General features: G+C 40.3%; 1 long non-coding RNA gene across 1 annotated transcript; it reads right to left on the minus strand.

Moving 5' to 3' along the window:
* Positions 1-3,132: 3,132 nt before the first annotated feature.
* On the minus strand, positions 3,133-20,871 carry LOC129697377 (uncharacterized). Its single transcript, XR_008723509.1, has 3 exons — positions 20,097-20,871; positions 5,055-5,168; positions 3,133-3,432 (listed from the first exon to the last, which is right to left on the minus strand). It is a non-coding gene; the product is annotated as an uncharacterized LOC129697377 (long non-coding RNA).
* Positions 20,872-21,241: the final 370 nt, after the last annotated feature.

A 21,241-nucleotide genomic window follows, 5' to 3' on the forward strand; every position in this document is an offset into this window, starting at 1 on the left:
GTAACACTGGCATGATCTGGCATGTGGCCCGCGTGCTCCCGCATGGTCGAAGGGTTAACCTTCTTCCTGTGCTCTCCAAACTACACTAAAAACTAAACTTCTGCACAAGCATCTTAGCTTCAAACATGCCCAAAAACACGTCATAAATCCCACGCACAATATAACGGGCAGTCTAAAATTTAAAGGCACATGCCATCATCAATGACATGCAAAACAGGCCAAATGGCCACTACAATCACACCTGTCCCTACTCCTTCTCCACCACCCCACCAGAGACCATCCAGATGAGACCTGCACCTCCTCCAACCTCATCTATTGCATTCAGTGCTCTCGATATGGCTTCCTCTATATCAATGACACAAAACGCAGACTAGTCAACCACTTTATCGAGAACAAGCACTCTGTCCACTGTGGGTATTTGGAGCTCCTGGCGGCAGGCCATGTGGACAGCTTGATCGTAATCATGTATCGTCTTTTCTTTGACTGAATAGCACGCAACAAAATACTTTCACGGTACCTCAGTAGACGTGACCATAATAAACTAAACTAAACTAAACTGAATCTCAAAGCGCAGCACAGTGGTGCAGCAATAAAGTTGCTGTTTTACACCACCAGAGACCTGGCTACAGCTGCTGTCTGTACAGAGTTTGTACGTTCTCCCTGTGATGTTGTGGGTTTACCCCAGGCGTCCACACTCCGATTTCCGTCCACACTCCAAAGCCCTACATGTTTATAGGTTAATTGGCTTTGGTAAAAGTTGTAAATTATCCGAATATTTATATGAATATGAACTATTATATTTAGAATATGAACTATTATAGATTCAGCACATTTGTAGCTTTAACAATGTACTTCTCATATTCTATAGGTTAAACTTTTGGGAATTCCTTATGAAATCTCCTCATCCAGAATTTGTATAGGAATTATTCCTGTCCTTAGCTGACTTCAATCCTGAAATGAGTGGAACCTAACATGAATGGTGACTATTAATTAGATAGACACGTGAAGCTGGAGAAGATTCAACGGGTCAGACAGCATCTCTGGAGAAAAGGAATGGGTGATGTTTGGGTTGAGACCCTTCTTACCTTTATAAGTAGCTCCTGCAATCCCCTGCTGAGCTCCAGCTAGGGGGTCACTACCATCTCCTCATCAATCCGGGATTTATAGTTCCCTAAGACATGTTGAAGAAGGATAATATAAATTACTTTCAAAGAAACAGTGGAGGGAAACATAAAATGATTGCTGAGGATTTTTAAAGATACTAAGCATATTTAAGCCTGTTAAAATACTGGGATAAATAAATCTGTCTGTACGGAGTTTGTACATTCTTCCTGTGACTGCGTGGGTTTTCACTGGGTACTCTGGTTTCCTGTCACATACAGGTTTGTAGGTTTATTGGCTTCAGTAAGATTATAAATTGTCCATAGTGTGTGGATAGTGCTAATGTATGGGGTAATCGCTGGTCGACGTGGACTCAGTGGGTCGAAGGGCCTGCTTCTGTGCTGTATCTCTAAAGTCTAAAGTAAAACTGCCTTTACGGTGGAATTCTCACTTCCTATGCAAGTATTGACACATTCTCAGGAACACAGTGGCATCCTGCGGAGGACAGTGTCAGCCAAAGGAAAATTGTTTTATCATTACAGGAAATAGTTATCAGGAAATAGCAACAGAAATGATGTGTCAGTAAATCAATAGGTCCGGGACAAAGTATGAAATATAGTTCTTGAGATGCAATTATCAATATATATGGTATATTCAGCCTAATGCATTCAAAAATCTAAGGACTTATTAGACCCCTGAGTTCCCCCACCGACCTCCTGGGATCTGTAGAATCCAGCTTGAAAATCTATATTCTCCCTATTTGTAAAAACAGGACATATTACATTATAAATTGTACAGAAAAACAGCACTTAGTACCAGAAAGTGCTGACATGGGACTCGATCAGTTGAATGCCTTGGGGGAGGAGTAGAGAAGGGGGGGGAGTGAATTTTCCAGTTATCCCACTCACTCTCTATCTTTCTGTGGTTTTCACCAAGGTTATGGCAGACAAGTAAGAAAATTAAAATGAAAATTGTCACTGTGGGTATTTATTGGGATTTGAGTTAGACCCTCACTTTTTAATCTATATATCACTGAAATTTCACAAAAGTGAACAACCTCCTGAGCCATGTGTTACCCGGCATTTGAAAAGCATCTTTGTGATTTAATTGCCACATATGTCTGTTGGTGCCTTTCACAGTTGTGTTTTAATTCTTTGTCTATTTTAATCTTCCACTGGTGTTCAGCCTGCCTGTCAGACAATGGGAGGATATATGCCTGAATTTGTCCTGTGAGACGGGCTCACACGTCACTGTTACAATTTTCACTGATTTATGGCAAATAATGGAATGGGGATATTTTAAGAAAATATTCAACGGCTTTAATGGACTGTTACCCAATGACTACATACCTGAAGGTCTGTAGGGCCATCCCAAACTCTCACTGTAACATGGGAGAGGAAACATCCTAACTAATGGCATAGAAAGCTGAAAATAGCTGTCCGCACCATTCCTCTGAGGATGCCAACAGTCCTTCGCCAATGTAGGGTAATACAATAGACAGCTTTACAATCTATTGCTCGTGACTTCGATTGTGGTGGCCTTAGTGTTATTTCAGGAGTAAATTAGACTAATGGATTCCAATAGTAAATGGTGGGAGAGGTGGTTACTTTGGACTCTAATAATGCAATTCAGAAAAGTCAGGAACCAGTGAAATATTTTAAGGAGAAATCAGATGACATCACTTATGAAACTGAAAATTGTATTTGTATTATTTATAATAGTAGAGAAAAACTATCAACAAAAACACTTAGTCGAGAGTACCGAATTTTAAGTTGCAAAAGTTGGGTTGAAAGTGGAAGCATTGAAATATAGATAACAGAAGCAGGGGAAGACCATTTGGCCCTTCCAGCCTGCTCGGCTATTACATAAAATCATGTCTACAGATCCTATCTTCAGTTTCTTATATCAACCTTCCGGTGGATCATTTAATGAACAAAGAGTGGTGCTTAATGTGGGGAAGTACAAGATCATCCCACCATTCAAAATCTGATAGTTTCTGAATGGCAAGAAGTTAGCAAATGAAGCTCAACAAAGAATCCAAACTCAGAAATCCTCAAAAGATTGTACCAAAGTAAACTTTAATAGTTAACAAAGTTAGCTAGCATTTAATATAAACATAGCCTTTATTTCAAGAGGACTAAAATGCAAAGGGTGGACTTGGGGAAGGGCAAAGTTATATTACAGCTTGACAGAGCTCAATATAGACCCTCTGGAATGCTGCATTCAGCTTTGGGAGCCACATCTTGGGGAGATTGCCTTGGCAGAGTGGCAGGTTGTATTCTGTCGGTGAAACACGTCTAGTTCCAAGAGTCATAGACAAGGCATGCATTCCTGTGAACATAGAATATTAAAGACTATTAACAATGATTAATAGTAGACAAGCTAAATAGAGAAAAATAATTATCTTGGACATGAGATAGGGTAGATGCACAGCATCTCTTGCCCAGGATAGGTGAATCGAGGACCAGAGAACATGGGTTTAAATTGTATTTGTAGTAGAGAAAAACTATCAACAAAAACACTTAGTCGAGAGGACCGAATTTAACATGGGAGGAAAAGATTTAAGAGGAATCCGAGGGCTATCTTTTTCACACAAAGGGTGGTGGGTGTATGGAATGAGCTGCCAGAGGAGGTAGTTGAGGCAGGGATTATCCTCCCTACGTTTAAGAAACAGGTAGATGGATAGGACGGGTTTGGAGGGATATGGGCCAAACGCAGGCAGGCGGGACTAATATAGCTGGGACATGTTGGCCAGCCTGGGCACGTTGGGCCAAAGGGTCAGTTTCCACACTGTATCACTATGACTCTGTCACTCTATGAGAATCCAGAATAAGGATATATAATCTTAAAACAAGAAGGGCTGTTCAGCGAGGATGTCAGAAACCAATTCATTGGTGAAAGTCTGGAACTCTCCCCCCTAAAAACATATCATGGGTATGTCAATGTACACTATATGTATGTATGGATAAACTAAACTCACTAAACTCAACTCAATTTCAATTGTAAATCTCAAAATTAAGATTCATAGAGTACAGATCCTGTTCAGGAATGTAAGCTAATGTTCAGTTCAACCATGAGCCAACTGAACTATGGATGGGATCAAAGAGCTGAAAGGCCTGTTTCTATTCTTCTGTTACTCTGAGTATCAGATGCAAGAGTTAATAGTGTAGGAAGGAGCACATACTGGAGGAAGGAACTGCAGATGCTGGTTTAAGCAGAAGATGGACACAAAAGACAAGCATCTCTGGAGTAAAGAAATAGGTGATGTTTCGGGTCAAGGCTCTTCTTCAGACTGATGGTCCACATAGTATTTGTTTTAGTTATTCCTGATACATCCTGATACATCGTCTTTTGTCTCCTGAGCCTACCACCTTGCTCTTTAACCAGTTCCTGATTTCCAGTTTAGTTCCATTAATCATTCTCTGCTTTATTCCCACCTTGTATTGATGCATAATTATATGGTACAGACATATGCTCTTTCTTCTGTATCTTCCTTCCTATATGCTGTTCATTTGTAATATATTTTGTAAACTAAACTGAACTTCTGAGGAAATGTTTATACCTGCTTAACCTGCTGAATGCATCCAACATTATTTGTTTTTATTTTACATTGTTAAATTGGCATAGCACAGATAAATACTACCATAATATAACCAGATTGCATAGGGCCTAGTCATGTTTGTGCCTGTACCTAGAAAATGTGCATTTTGTTATTTCTCTATGTTAGCGTGGATGAGCAACTGTACCTTAATTGATACATGTGACAATAAATTGACCTTGAAACCTTGAGATTCTGGTTCCTGACAGTCAAATGGCCTTGGAGATAACTCCTGGATGTTATAAATATTATCTAGAATGATAGCTAGTGACTATGCAGATGAAAATATTATCCTGTCTGTACATTCCCTGAGATTTCTGCTCTGGTGTGATGATTAATTCTCCCAAATGCTTACATACACTCCTGCTTCGATGAGCTTTCGGGATCCTGTACCTCCTCTTCTTCAAACGCCTTCAATTTGCCTGAAGAGGTTTCCATGATAAAAAATAGAATGCATTGAAGTGTTCACCTGTGAACGTACAAACAAAAAAGCTAGCAAATGGTATCTTTGTGCAAAACATCACGTGAGTTGTACGAAAATATGTTTTTGCATAGGTGATAGGAACATTAAAAATGTCAATGTGCTACAGGCTTGGAAACCCATTGAATTATTGTTGTTATTTAATGTGTAAATTTACTCATCAGAGGAGGCAGGAGCATGGGGTTAAGAGGGAAAGATAGATCAGTCAAAATTCAATGGCGGAGTAGATGTGAAGGGCCGAATGGCCTAATTCTGCTCCTATCACTTGTGAACATGAACTTATGAGTCCGTTAAAACAAGACCCTCCTCCCTCAGTATCAGCAATGTGCGGTCCATCTCCACAGTGATATCAGTTATTATATCTTTAATGCCCTTTACATGTTTTAATGGATGAACGCCTATTGCCCGTCCCAAATTGTGACAGAAGCTTGGTGTTGGCCATACTTTTTAAACTGCTTATGGTGATGATGCTCAGATAATGATATTGGATTCAAGCACACTGACAGAGAGACAAGGGACCAATAACAAAAGTGCCCAAGTCAGAACATTCTGTGACTTGGAAGGGTTTTGCTGCAATGCTGTTAGTGATTTTCTGCACAGCAATCTGTTGATCAGTGACTGGGAAACTGGACTATGGTCAAATGAACTGCTCCATCGTGAATGGTGTTAACTAAGTTGAATGTATCTGTCACTATGTCCATTCTGTCACGTGGTCAGTAGCACATGGCTTATGTTTCCAAATAGTGAAGCTTTAACAGTTTTTGAACAGATGAGGTAGATGCACCGAGTCGTTTACTCAGATTAGGGGAATCAGCAACCAGAGTAGCAATGTTACAACATTTTTAGATTTAAAAAATCAAGTCTGCAATTTATCCCATCAGATAAAGCATAAAAAGAAGTTTAATTTGATACCTAGTTCACTTTCATATCTTCAGTATTAAAAAAGTAATGGCCACTTTCATACTCAGAAATTATCATCTTGTTCCCTATTGCTTTTCCATTGAATTAACACAAAAGCTGTGATCGAGGACAATCAAAAGCCCATAACTTTCTTAAAAATCAAGAGAATGAAATGTTCAGTTAATATAGATTGAAGCATTCTGAAACAAATATAAAACATCTTACTTGGATGACCAGAAATTAAAGCATATAATTAGTTAGTTACCTAATTGAAGTTAATTACAAAATTGACCGTTGTGACGGAAATAGTAATAAACACCCAGACTGCCTTGAAAATTCAAAAATGTGATATTCTCAAGATCAGAACTTTAATATTATTGTATTATATGCTGTAAGTCCGTAACAGACAGGTAAATAAATTACAATTTCTAGCAATAGACCAAGTCTTTATGGAGAAGATTAGTTGCTAGCTGGTACATTGGCATATCATAATCAGTAGCATCATCATACTCCTCAGATTGTAACCAATAAGCAACCCTGTACACCTTGTTTCAATTTGGGCAATGTAAACTACAAGTTTTTGCTCTTCAAACCATGCATGACATGTCTTTCTGCCCACTACTTTCCCATTAAGAAGGTCCTGTAGATTCAATTTCGTAAGAAAAGGATATTTTTTTAAATAGGCTAAGTATCCAAATAACAAACTCAGGAGTGGATGTGAAACTAGTGTGTCGGTAGTGGATAACATAAAACTAGTGTGAATAGATATTCCATGGTTGGCGTGGACATGGTGAGCCAAAGAGCCTGTTTCCATGCAGCATTATTCAATTCCATTCAATTCAATTCAAATTGAGCTGATGATGGTCTTTCCTTGAGAAAATAATCTCACACCTGCAAAGGTTATGTATGTTCATCTGTAATGTGCTCTGGTGCTCCATTCCTCCATCTTTCCCTATTTTCATGTACATAATAATTCTCAGCATCATCAGTTAAGGTCAGTTATCCGATACTTTGTCCGAAGAAGGGTTCCGACCTGAAACATCACCTATTCCTTTTCTCCAGAGGTGTCGACCGACCCACCTGAGTTACTCCAGCATTTTGTCTCTATCTTCAGTACAAACCAGCGCCTGCAGTTCCTTCCAACACATTTTGCCACTCAACTCCATTACTCCATTTCTATCAACAGCTCCACAGTTGATAGTTGTCACTGGGCAGCACGGCCTCACTGCGCCAGAGGCCCACGATCCATCCTGAATATGGGTGCTTGTCTGTACGATGTTTATACGTTCTCCCCGTGACCTGTGTGGGTTTTCTCCAGAATCTCCCATTTCCTCCCACACTCCAAAGACATACAAATTTGTCAGCTAATTGGCTTGGTATAATTGTAAGTTGTCCCCAGTGTGTGTATGCGCGGGGATCAGTGGTCAGCAAGGACTTGATGGGCCGAAGGGTGTATCTCCACGATGTATCTCTAAACTAAACTAGGGCTTCTGGTGCAGAGTTCATATGTGGGGAATGAGGAAGGTCAGTGAACATACCGTAATTTACACAATTTGTGCCTATGCATTTTAATTCATAATAAGTATTTTCGGTGCAAGATGTTTTGCACCAAGAATGCTAAATTATGCAACATTTTCCCCACACTTTTATCTATTTAATGCCATTGTTTGACTGGGAACACAGAACATAGAACAGTACAGCACATGAAAAGGCTCTTCAACACACAAGGTCCATGTCGAACATGAAGCCAGGTTAAAGTAATATCCTTTGCCTGCATCTGATCCATATTTCCTTCAGTTCAGGATGTGAAAAACTGACTGTCCCTTTCAGCACCTTCAACATGGTGGCCAAGTGCATGCCTGAACTTAGCCAAATTGGTGAATTTGCACTTGCACAACATTCTTGGCTGAATTTGAATTTAATAGTTTCATAAGTTCAGAATTTATAAGAGCAGAATTATGTGATTCGGCCCATCAAGTCTATTCCATCATTCTATCATGGCTGATCTATCTTTCCCTCTCAACCGCATTATTCTGCCTTCCCTCCATAACCCGTGACACCCTTATTCAGAATCTGTCAAACTGCGCCTTAAAAATATCCAGTGACTTGGCCTCCACAGTCGTCTATGGCAAAGAATTATACAGATTCACCACCTAAATAAAGGAAATAAAGAAATTCCTCCTCATTTCCTTTTGACAGGTACGTTATTTTACTCTGAAGCTATGGCCTCTGGTCCTAAACTCTCCCATTAGTGGAACCATCCTCACCACATCCACTCTATCTAGGCGTTTCACTATATGGCCCTATACTACACTAATCATATTCACTGATATGATTTTTTGTTAAGATTCCATTTAAGCCTCTCTAAAATATTATCTACCTACAGACCAATTGGTCATTATCTACCTACAGACCAATTGGTCTGAAGAAGGGTTTCGGCCCGAAACGTTACCTATTTCCTTCGCTCCATAGATGCTGCTGCACCCGCTGAGTTTCTCCAGCTTTTTTGTGTACGACCAATTGGTCATCATTGCTTTGAAATCCTAATAGTACCTTGGACACTTTAAGAATGCCTTCATCAATATATCACAAGACATAAAGTTCTGGAGTAACTCAGCAGGTCAGACAGCATCTTCGGAGGACATAAATAGGTGATTCTTCCGTTCAGGATCCTTCTTCTGATGATTGAAGCAGGGGGCGAGGGGGGGAGCTGGAAGAGAGGTAGGGCAGGACAAAGCCAGGGTGGATAGGTGCATACAGGTGAGGGGTATGGGGGTTTGATTGGCAGATGGTTGGACAAAGGCTATGACATAAGAAGAGAAGAGACATGAAATGTGGTCAGAGGAAAGAGTTATATGTGGAAAGGGATGAGAGGAAGGGGAATGGGGGCTGGGGGCGAGTTTGTGGGAAAAAATGGATGTGCATCCAGGTGGGTCACAGGGAACAGAGACAAGGATAGGGGGAGGGGGAGGTGAGTGTGTCTGTTGGTTAATTATTTAAAATTGGGGAATTCAATTTTCATACTGTTAGTGCATAAGCTACCCAAAAGGAATATAGACTGTTCACCAATACTCCTTTGCTAGTCTGTGGTGGTGGCCCATCGTAGAGCATGGTTGTGCAGTCTCATGTCTTTTGGGATCGAGTGCGGCTCACGGGTCCAATGCGCGAACCACACAAGCGGGAACAGTGGGGGCACATGAAGGTCGCTGTGGGGGGGATTTATGGTTGCAGCTCTTAGTGTCTCTGGCACTAACAAGTCGGCTTCGGTAATTATCTTCGAAACTGCTGACCTCCCTCTTAATGGTTGTACGCCAGCCAATCCTGTCACTGACACAGGTTTCCAGTTCTTTTGGGGCTAGGCCTGTGTGCTGGAGGTTGTCCTTGATGCAGTCTTTGAACCGTTTCTTTGGGCACCCTGGGCTCCTGTGACCCTGTGACAGTACTCCGTACAGCAGTTGACGAGGCATGCGAGGCCTGGATGTACACCTGTAATATTCACAAACGTCAAGCAAGTAAAGGGGTCAGGCCCACATTCTCTCCCATCCCATTGTCTGGTGTTTACAATCTTCAGATGCTCACAGGCTCCAGTACAACTCAATTTGCTAAGAGTTAAATATACAAAGAATGCTCAAAATAGTATTTAAGTTCAAAAATTAAATTAAATTAAAAAATTCAAAAATATAACAGTATGCATAATAGTTTATTTTGTATTGTGAGAGATATTTTCTTGTTTTGGTGAGAAAACAAATCAAAATCGCGCTGCAATTTTAAAAAGACTATGATCTTTTTCATTGAGGATGCCAGCATACCATGTATTATGGGGGTTGTTTGCCCCTTGTATATGATTCATGCTCATAGAGTCCACCTTAAGATCCCTTAATTACTTGAAACACAGTATAAGTTATGTGAGGGAAATAGGGAAGAATGTGTCTTTTAATTTTTCCAACCTTCTGTAGTCCGTTAGACATTTCGGGTCAGTGAGCTGAGCAATAGCTGAAGTTCATTTGGAAGTGAGGATGTGAGATGAACATTTTCCTTAATGATGGCTCCGGGGTCAAGGGATCGACACTCTCCTGGATCGCTCCCAAGGGCAGAAGAAAAGAGGCTTTGTACAGCAACGGCTGATAGTCAAGTACAAACAAGTTGGGTGGCTCTTAACACCCGAAGCATTGCCAAAACCTTTAAACACACTGAGCTAACCGGCAAACTTGCTCCCGAATTCTCCTCCCGAAAAGCCCCGTCGTCCTAAATGACCCCTCCGTTCTCATCTGAATGTCTTGGTGTTGAGTTATGTTGAGACTGTTGAGTTATGGGATATGAAGACGTTTCTCTTTTGCATAGATAATTGAAGCGTTATTTCCTTGTAAGAAGCAATTCTAATATTCCATTATTCTTAAAATCCGAGTGGGATATTCTTCATGAAACCACGTGTAGCCTACCTTGTGTCTTCCACTTGAACTCTTTTTCGGAGATGTTTCTGTGATGAAGATCACCACCACCACTTAATTTCACAGTGGTTTGATTTGCCTTTATTTTGATTATAATGGAATCAAATTACTTCTCGCCGACGCCATATTTGAGATTGGAACATGGATAACTTTTTTTGATTCGATGCAGTTTTGTGTTATGAACACAGCAACCCAAAAACAGATGATCCGAACTTCTGGAAGTTTTATTGGGTTGGGAGGGTCCGCAGGGAAAACGTTGATGGAAGCTGCACGGGAGGGACAAGTTGAAACGCGGGGGGGGGGGGGGGGGGGGGGGCACAAACTAGTTACTAGCAGCCTGTAAACTCCCACATTTCTCAGGATGGGACAGCGAATGGAGTGCTGTGTCCGTGTGGTTTTTTTCTGCGAAGTTATTAAGAATGTATTGTTTACAATACTAAACAGAGGCCGCTTATTGTGGAATCCCTATGCTTAGTGAAAGAGGACATTTCCAAGACCACCAAAAGGAATAGGTTTTTATTCGCGTTTATAAAACAAATCCCGAAATAGCCCGAAGTAAAGTGGAAGCTGCAATCCTCAGTCTCCAAGTAAGATCGCCACTGTTATTGTTCAGCCCGCTCACAAATCAAAGGGGTGAGGTTAACTTAACAAGCCTTTTTTTATGCAAGCTAATTGCATTATAATATCTCAATGAGTGTTCACACTCTGGGTTTCATGTTTCTCGCCAAAGGTCGCTAGATCCTGTCTGAATGGCTTAAGAGGCAGGGTAGCCGCATTGGCGAAGCTTCAAGCTTAAGATAAGCATCGCCGCTGAATGACGGAAGAAGCTGTGTTTCGAGAGACCCAAATGATGTGACTGTATTTGTAGCACCGGCTCTGGTCGGATGTTGTCTCTTTACTGCGGAGATGACTGGGGCAAGAACGGTGCTTTCACTCTGGGCCCACGGCCACTGGAACAAACCAACGAGAATGAGAATCCCGTGTGCAAGCTTCACTACATCCCCACTCATGAAAAGGGTTGCAACCTAAAATATATATATATGGCGAAATCGCATATCATTGTACGTAATCTACAATGACGAACGGCGTTTGCATCAGTGAACTTGGCCCAGCTAAATGAATGAACTCTGCCTAGTTTATTACTCCAGACCAACAACAGCGATTTGTACCTAAAATAATCAACATTACTAATTGTCCTCTGCAAAGAGTCAAGAGTGTTTAATTGCCACATGCACCGATAGCAGAACAATGACAATGTTCTGACGTTAATTGCAGCAGGCATTACCGCATGTAAATTCAAATTATAAAATTAAAAGTTGTCTTCCATTCGAAACAAAATTTCCCTTGTACTGTTGTTGTACTTGTCCCTCTGTGTTAACATGTACATTGGCTGTACTTTATGTTACTCAGTCTATTTTACCTTGTTTTTTATTCATTTAGGTGGGAGACGTTGAACACGGGCTACTTCTGGTGATAGAAAATTGGCGAATATAGAGCGAGAGTCATAAAGTCCCATCACCAACGGGACAAAGTGATTTATAGGGTGCACCTTGCACCTCAGTCTTTAGATTGGTTAACAGCAGTGCATGTTTCAAGTCTTCCAAGTGTTCACAACCTTAGATCATAGTCAGCAAATTAAGCCGCTTTACGACGAGGCTAAATGATGACAATAGTGTTACTGAACAAACGCCTGGAACTCCATGGCTACCACCGAAGCGCGTCTGGAGAAAGTTGGAATCACAGCAATGGAAGGCACCGAAGAAGGCCATTTGGCCCATCGCCACCAGGCGTGCTATATTTTGCACTAGGTTTTTTTTTTTTTGGGTGGTTGTATCTCTTCCTTTACATCCAAAAACGAGCAGTGAAACGAAGCACAGATAGAAGGTTAGCGATGTCACCGCGTTTCGATAATTGACATTGTCCTTCTGCTGAGTTCAAACATAGTTATTCGGCTGCTTATGTCTACACCAGCTCATTTAATACGTTTTGTCACGTTTAATATTTAATGATTGATATTTGTGAGACTTCGGTTATGTGGGATGTTATTCGGAATGCAGGATACATTCTCCCAACGGGTCTGCCCCCTCCTCCACCCTCCAGTTCAATGCCACGATCTTTACGAAGTGGTTACTTTATGGGGGGGGGGGGGGGGGGGTGGGGGGGGGGGATCTCCACTTCACAAAATGTAGCATAAATATACATCGAAACACAATTCCTCTGTAGATTAAAAGTTGGACGGAAATTCTGTCTTTTTCAGCGAGTGTCCTGTAATCCGAGGGAATTTCTGTTTACTCTTCAGTCCCGAAACACAGATTAATCAGGTTTTGTAGAGTTTGTCAATCCAATTTCCCCTGGATTTATAATTATCTGTGCATTTGGGAGCTTTGGAGAAGCGAGACTGTGATTAATGGAATTCTATGGAGCTCAGTGCTCGCCATGTGCGCATCCCCAGGGAGAGGATCTGCCTGTCAGAGAGAGCAACACAACCCACAACTCACTGGGATTTGGGCAATAATTATCACATGGATAACAAGAGGGAAAACTACCTTTATCTCATGCACGGGCCGCAAATAGCACCGGGAGAAAATGTAGGGTCTCATGCACAGTGACGGCTGTAGTACCGATGGTATATCTATCATTCATTACGAAATTATTCACACAGCCACATTTGAACAAGAAGATGTTTGAAATGAAATGTCATAATTTAATTTCACAGATGGTTAAAAAAAACTCGTAATTTTTTATTACAAACATAGTTCACTTTTCGCGACTAAATTATATCCCCACAAATGCCACCACAAATAAAGCAAATGCATTGCAAACGCTGTTTCCACGGAAGTCTCCAAATCTAAAACAAAAGAAAAGCTTGGAATAATATTTTGAAGAAATTTCCTTTAACAGTACATTTTTAAAACTGCACATTATCACGTGCAATATTCTTCAGTATTCACTGAATATAATTACATTAACGACACTCTGCTTTAACCCTTAGTTTTATTTTCATTTATATCAACTGCATGTACTATGAATGGATTTACCCGGAGAGCATATTCTAAAATATGACAGACCCAAAATGCTGGAGAAAGTCAACAGGCCAGGCAGTATCTCTGGAGCGAAGGAATGGGTGAGGTTTCGGGTCGAGACCCTTCCTCAGACCCGAACGTCACCCATTCCTTTGTTCCAGAGATGCTGCCTGTCCCGCTGAGTTACTCCGACGTTTTGTGTCTGTCTAGGATTTAAACCAGCATCTGCAGTTCCTTCCTATCCAGATATTAAAATAAGTTGTTTTGCACCGATAAATTAATTTTAGTCGCAATTTCCAAACTTTTTTAAAATTAGAAAGAAGTTTGAATTCACGTGGCCGTAATTCCAGCCAAACACACTGTGTTTTATTTAATGTAGCTCTATGATGTATAGACGAAAACAACGCGTGAATATTGAGGCAATACCGGTGCCGGCCGATGTTTTGTTAACACGCTGCTTGTGCAGATTAATTATAAAGATATGGTCTAAAACTATGTCAAGCAAATACAAAGCAAATCTCTCAACTGGCTCTGTGTTTCAGTATCCCGCCTCAACTCTACCTCACGAACCAATCATTAGAAATGGTACAAAGTCCCCTAAATCCGGCTCTTCGATTTGCTGTGATGAAAACTGTAGAAAATGTTGCTAATATCCACTGGCCTGGAAAGAGTTAATGCAGGAACCTGCAACAAAAATCGCACGCAGCTTTTTCACAGGCGAGCTGTCAGTGCACAGAACTGGGAAAGTTTACAGATCCACAAAGTACGCCTTTCTTACAAATCAGATCAGACAATTTTCCTTAAGATGTAAAAATGCACATTTTGCTCCACATTCTCCCTCGTATTCTGTAAATTTATGTTAATATTTTTGCGACTTGCCTCAAATCTTACATCTGGCTGGTCAAATCAAAGCATTTGACTTTATTCCACTGGCCTGCTCGTTCTGCATTTTTTTTAAAGCTAAAAGCAGGAGTTATTTTTTGAAAATACTGACAGGTGTTGCAGCATTCAAACGTGCAACGTGAAGGTGATTTTTTTGGGTTGTTGCGGAGCATGTTAATGTGTCCAAAAGAAATACAGACTGAGAGAGAAACTTATCAGGTTTGGCCGCATCTGTAAAGGGTAATGGATAGGCGACATTTCGGGTCGGGACCATTCTTCAGACTAAGAAGGGTCCGACTCGAAACGTCGTCTGTCCATTTCCCTCCACAGATGCTGCCTTAGTTCATCCGTCAGTCTGTTTGTTATTTTGGATTAAGGTCCCAGCATCTGTAGTATTCTGTGTCTCCAGGGTATTGTATCCCTTTAGACGAGTCCCGGACTGGTTGGTAGGCACACTGTTATAAACGTTTCTTCCAACTGGTCAGAACTACAAACAACGCAGAAATAAACTGAAGAAGACAACGGTAGATGTGCTCCGATATGAAGCCCTTCACATTAGTTTAGATATTTGTTTGACTCGCAGCTCTTTGTCTTTTGTGATTTTATCTAAATACATTGCTAACGTTGGCCCTGAATTCAAAACGACAGATTTTCATTTGCATTATATAAAAGGATGTAATATGTATATATCATATAAAAATCCAATCATAATTCTCGGAGGAAATATTCCAACCTGCAGTGTTACATAATGTCAATATATATACTATTACTTATGCCCCATTTCTATACAATTGGCATTTATTCTCAGAGCCAGAATAACTTTAGAGGAGCCACTTGAAGCAATAAAAGATATTCTCTTTTATTTGAGTTTAAAAATGAAACAATCAGGTTAACGTTAGCAATACCCACTGAGGCCTTCTCAGTGTGTATATAATAAAATAAAAAGTGACACTTGAGGGATAATTACCAAATAAATTCGGAACCCAAGTCTCTGAGTGTAGGAGGGTAGGATTGGCTAATGTTATATTAATGGAGACTGTCTCTCCCTCACACACACACACACACGTACACACACAAACTGACATGCGTGATGTATATACATATATTCTAAATATAAACTAATCTGGGTGGAAATAAACCTATTGATGTTCATTATGGCTGCGTAAATAGGAACGTCCCACTTTACACCAAGGCCAAGTCGCTGAGGGGAAATGGAACGGCAAAGCTTTATTTATATCGTTTTAATGTATTGTAATCAGCTGGACCCACCCCGCAGCTATTGGCACGAGTGCATCTTTGATCAATTTAAGTTGGCTGGTTATATACACGCAGCCTATAGCTGACTGCCTTTATGGTTTCCGATTCCCCATGAGAATTTAAAAAACTGACACGCGTGTCCTAATTTACTGGGGCTCAAGTTAGGGGTCATACGATTACAATATCATACCTTATCCCAGAATAGTAATATTAGATAAGCCTGTCTCAATCCAATTATAGCAAGGCTGATGAATACTGCGCAAACTTAACTAAGTTACATTAAATCTATGAGATCATATATAAACTGTTCTTCAATATTAGAGTAGCATGGAAAGAAAATCATATCCATTGCTATCTGGTCCTTCTATTCGTGCAGTAATCATCTTCAGTATCTGACCTCGTTACAAATAGATAATTCAAACATATTTCGGGGGGGGGGGGGGGGGTTTATTTAGGCTCGCGGAGTTTTCACATTAAAAGTAAACTATCTCAAATGGTTGTAACGTGCTTGGTAAACACATTTTTGTTGGAAATATTTATTAGCTCTTTCGCTCAGTTCGTTTAATGATAAGAATAAACGAAGATGGAAAGGCAAGAAAATGGCTGAAGAAACTTTGTTTTATTCCCTGATAATCGCTCTGCCCTTTGGACCTGGCTGGGATTCGCAGCCAGAGCAGAATTATGTTTCCCCGCTGCACACGCAGTGAGATTGAGGATCTGAGCATTCAAAGGGTGTCGTGGACGGTTGTAAAAATGACAATAAATCACTGTAAATGACATATTAAATGTGTTATTTATTGTTTTGATGCCGCAAAGATCCGCACCATCCCAACATCTTATATAGGAATCGCTTCAGGTAGTACATAGTCATTGAGTCGTACAGGTTATACATTACAGAAACGGGTCCTTCGGCCCACTAAGCCCATGCCTACCTTTTTGCTCATTTACTCTAAAGTAAATGAGCAATTTGCTCGCACTAGGTCAGCGCCTTTCTATACGCTGCCTACCAAAATACTTGGCTATGTTCGACATTATTTTTTTTTACCGAGAAAGAGTTCTCAACTCGGTTGAAAACATGTGAAGGAGTGTGGCACTAAAGAATATTAAAGCACATGTTCTTATTTCAAAGTCAGTTCTGATTTCAGGACGCTTCTCACATAACAATTTTCCACGCCCAAATCTGGGACTTCATTTTAAAAAGACCGTGATGACAATAATTTACACGATATCGTGCTGACTATAACACAGGGAAATAACATGCGCGGTTACGTGACTGGCTGTAGAGGCAGTCGCCTATCAATCAGCTTGAGTTACTTCTTTACAAATTATTCACATCTACCATTCAAATGTGCGCCCTCGTCACCTAATATAAGCAAACCACATCCTTTATGACTTAAGACCTACGTTTTTGGGGGGCGCCTGTGTGTTGGTGGCTGTTAGCTCTTGACAGAGAGAAAGAGAAAATATAGAAACGTGATACTACCAGAGAGGAGCACGGTGCGATGTATCAGCAGAAAGAGGCGGAACAAGAGAATATGGTTAAATAAAACTGCGAGTGGGAAATGAAAAAAGGACGTTGCACAGGAAAAAAAACTGATTGAAAACCGTTCCTATCATTGTCAGGGATTTTGTTTGGGAAATTTACGCGAAGTGTAGTAAAAACAAAACATAAACTACCGATAACGATTCAGGGTTAGGAGGGGGAGACTTTCTCTGAAATCAGAGAGACAAAGAGAAAATGAAAAGAAAGGTGGGAAATGGATAAAGAAAATTGAGACACTTCTAACTTGAAAGATAGAAACAGACCCGCAACACTGGGTAACAGGCGAACACGCGAGCTAGCAAGGCGAGGGGGGGAGGCGAGAGAGCGGGGAATTGGTGAAAAGAGAGGCAGTCAGGTAGAGTGGGCGAGACAGAGATGAAATTGTCCTGAGACAGAAAGGCGTTCAGACTGACTGCGTGACGTCAGGCACTTGCACTCGCCCGCCGGAAAGTTAGGCTCCCCGAGCCGCACTTTCAAAGCTGCGGAATTATCTCACTTTTAAATACGTCAAGGGCCGGTAACGTGATATAAGTAACTTAGTTCTCAACCGCTGTATCTCTCAAACGGATTTCACAGACTTGTACAATACAGACAATAAGGTAGAGATAAATCTATGGTCTTTTTTTAAAGCAAAAACTTAATTCGCCAAGTTTTTTTAGAGAAATTATGTCTCGAATGTAACTTACCCGGTAGCTTTTATTCCCCGTCTCTACCAGACAATGGCGGGAATTGCAATAAACCAGATCTTAATATTTAACATTTTCACAGTCTCTGTATATTTACCAGCTTTTTTCATTCCTCTATTATAACAGTTAGATAGTATCGTTGAGTATTGTTGCTTCTATAATTGGAAAAGTTTACATGGAACCAAAGGCACAGATGTCCAAACAACCATCTGCAACATCAACCTACGCAGCGGCGAGAAAAGACGAGGGAAGTGGGGTCATGTTAGAAACGACAGATTAGATGCCCGGTACTTAATAATTTGATTAAAAAAGAACCATGCTGGATAGCTCATTTAAGGCCCTGAACTCAACTCAATGTTTTTGCTGTGATCAAGGTATTTCTAGTTGAATCTCGAACACTTCACTATCCATTATCAACAATACTTCCATAACAACTATTTTAAATCGTGCACGATCTTATCTTTAAAAAGGCTCGATTGAAAGCGCTCCAGAACTAGCTTACAGTTTATCCTGCGCTGGTCTCTATCAGTTTATTACTGCCATTAACACGCTAATTTCGCATTAAATAATATTTCTTGCCCCGAATATCCTTGGAGGGCGTCAAAATAGTAAATTGATTCATTCTGGACAGTGCCCCCATTTAAACAAAAAAAAAGTATAAATTGGTATTTATTATCTGGAGACGTGATTACATTTAAGATTCATAAAAAACTATTCCTGATGGTCGGCAGTGAACAGTTTCAATCGAATTGCCAATGACAATGGCAAAGGGAAGAAAAAAAAAGAGCAGTTTGAATGTGTGGACACGTCGCCCTGAAGTTTAAAACTGGTTTGTGTCGGTAATAGGGACAATACAAACAACTTTGAACCCATATGGCCGGTGTCTGGCGCGGAAGTACAGGACCTTGCGCCTCTGCCGACTCGTCTCTGTTCCGCTGGTCATGGTGTTTGTCTGCACGTGTCTGTCTCTGCGCTGTACGTGACCGTCAGTCCTGCCAACTAGTTTTTTTTTCACTTGCCAAGCACCCGTTTAAAAAAAAAATGACATTTAACTAGTTCTACAAAGTCGGAATAGAAATATGCAAATTGAATGATAAATTGGTCGATGCATCTGGAAATGTTATCTAATTAGGGCGTAAGAATTTTAATCTTTGTAGCGAGCAGGTCAAATAATTACCGTTAATTTTACGCCCAAATTATCTTTCATTGATTTGTATTCTCTTAAATGTAGTTTGGCAGGAAATCATGATCCATACCAATAGATGTTATTTTATGTGTGAACACGGTGGGCCTCAGAGTGAATTATTGCAACCCTCCCCATACAAATAACTAGATCGCATCATGTATGCATTATTAAGCCATGTAATTGAATGTTCCATAGTTTGCATATCAAACTATTAAAATAATGTGTTTTTCTTTTCTTCCAACACGTAATGTTGAAGCCTCCGCGTCTATTTTGTGACTCTGATAATTATGATCTAATTAGAGTAAATGTTCTCTTCATTTGGACGAGATTTTCCCAAGATTTTTGCATTTCCAGCCCGTCACGGTGCAGCCTGTGACGTACTTTGTTTCTGGAATCAATTACTTTGCACATATTTATTGTTGCTCCTGATCTTACTTTTACCAGGAGAAAATAAAGCAGTTCATTATTGTTTTCGCCAGTCTTTCCTTCACCACGCCAATATTAAGGAATTAAACAACATAATATATTTATATCCATACTTTAAGAAACAAGATTTGTTTTTAAAAAGCCAAATGTAGTTTTCAGCACGACACTCTATTTCCATTACAAATAATACAATGTACTTGGGGCAATATAACTCTAATATCTACAAACAGTAAGTAAAAGTTAGAGCAATGAATTACTAGAATATATCATTGAATGAATGTTATCTATCAGTTAATTGGGGCAATTCCGCTATCGAGGCTGTCTCTCCAACCCCATTATTGTCAATTGTTTATCTAAAAATCATATATGAAATAGATAGATAGATAGATAGATAGATAGATAGATAGATAGATAGATAGATAGATAGATAGATAGATAGATAGATAGATAGATAGATAGATAGATAGATAGATAGATAGATAGATAGATAGAAAGATACTCCTGATTGATCACAAGGTCAGTGTTTTTCTCATTACTATTTCATTATGGTATAAAAAGAACTAACCGTTAAGTCATTTTGAAGCCATAGATATGCTGCTCGCAACCATCGCTTCTGCACTTTGAAACATCTTTAAGTTGAAGGCCTCTATTGCCTGCTTTCTGTTTTATATGGTATATATTTTTTTATTTCTGTTTAATGCGCCGCTAGAGCTTCTTCCACAGTGGTTACTTATTTTGTACAAGCTTTCATAGAGTTGCAATACAAAGCTAATTGCATCTCCATTGCAAAATAAGAGTCCCGAGGTTTAACGCAGAAGTTTTTAGTCATCAGACTGCACGAGTTAAAAGCAGAGCCTTTTCCATCACGAAGCAAAGGCGACTTGTTACTTGATTCCTTGCTTTATCGTGGGGGCAAAGTTAAAGTTGGGATTTTCTTGATTCGGTGTTTGCTCCTCGAGAAACCGAAAGAACGATATAACGTCAATCAGTATTAAAAACGCACACCACGCACCAAAAGTGGTGGCATTGAATGCATCTTTACAGCAGAACCTAAAAGTAAATCTGCCTTTGTCACGAAGAATATTATTTATTATTGATTGTCATTGTCAGAGGTTGCCTTTCCCCTCGCGGACTCGGCAATAGATTTGTGTTAATACTTAAGACATTGCGACTGATTAATCGACATGCAGCGAGCTCGTTCCACGCATGAAGTCGGGCCGGTGTGTTTATTTTTAATCATTTACTGTGTTGATATTTCGCCCATTGGCCGAGAGCGAAACGGTATCGCCGCCCCCGCTCTCTGAGCTGGACTTTTATTTTGGCTGAGGCTCGCCCACTTCCAAGAGTTTAAAAGAAGCCTTCAGATGTGCGAGGACACCCAAACACAGCTTCAGTGTGAGCTTTGTTACTTCAGTTCTGCTCTTCACTATAGCAACGCCGAGCGTCTCGTCAAAAATGCACTTTCTCGGCACAATGGGACATGCTGCGGGAGCCCAGAAAGAGACGCATCTGTTACATTTATTTCTCAAATTGCTGCACCATCTAGCTCAGGCAAAAAAAAGGGGGGGGGGGGGGGGGGGGGGGGAGGGAGTAAAATACATCACACTTTTCGAGATTCACAGAGTGTGTTATATACATTTTGCAAATAGAGTTATATTTAAAAAATGTGTCAGTGTACAGCAACTGAATGAATTGAAAGACAGATTTGCA

This window comes from Leucoraja erinacea, chromosome 5 (genome assembly GCF_028641065.1).
Source record: "Leucoraja erinacea ecotype New England chromosome 5, Leri_hhj_1, whole genome shotgun sequence".
Taxonomy (NCBI): domain Eukaryota; kingdom Metazoa; phylum Chordata; class Chondrichthyes; order Rajiformes; family Rajidae; genus Leucoraja; species Leucoraja erinaceus.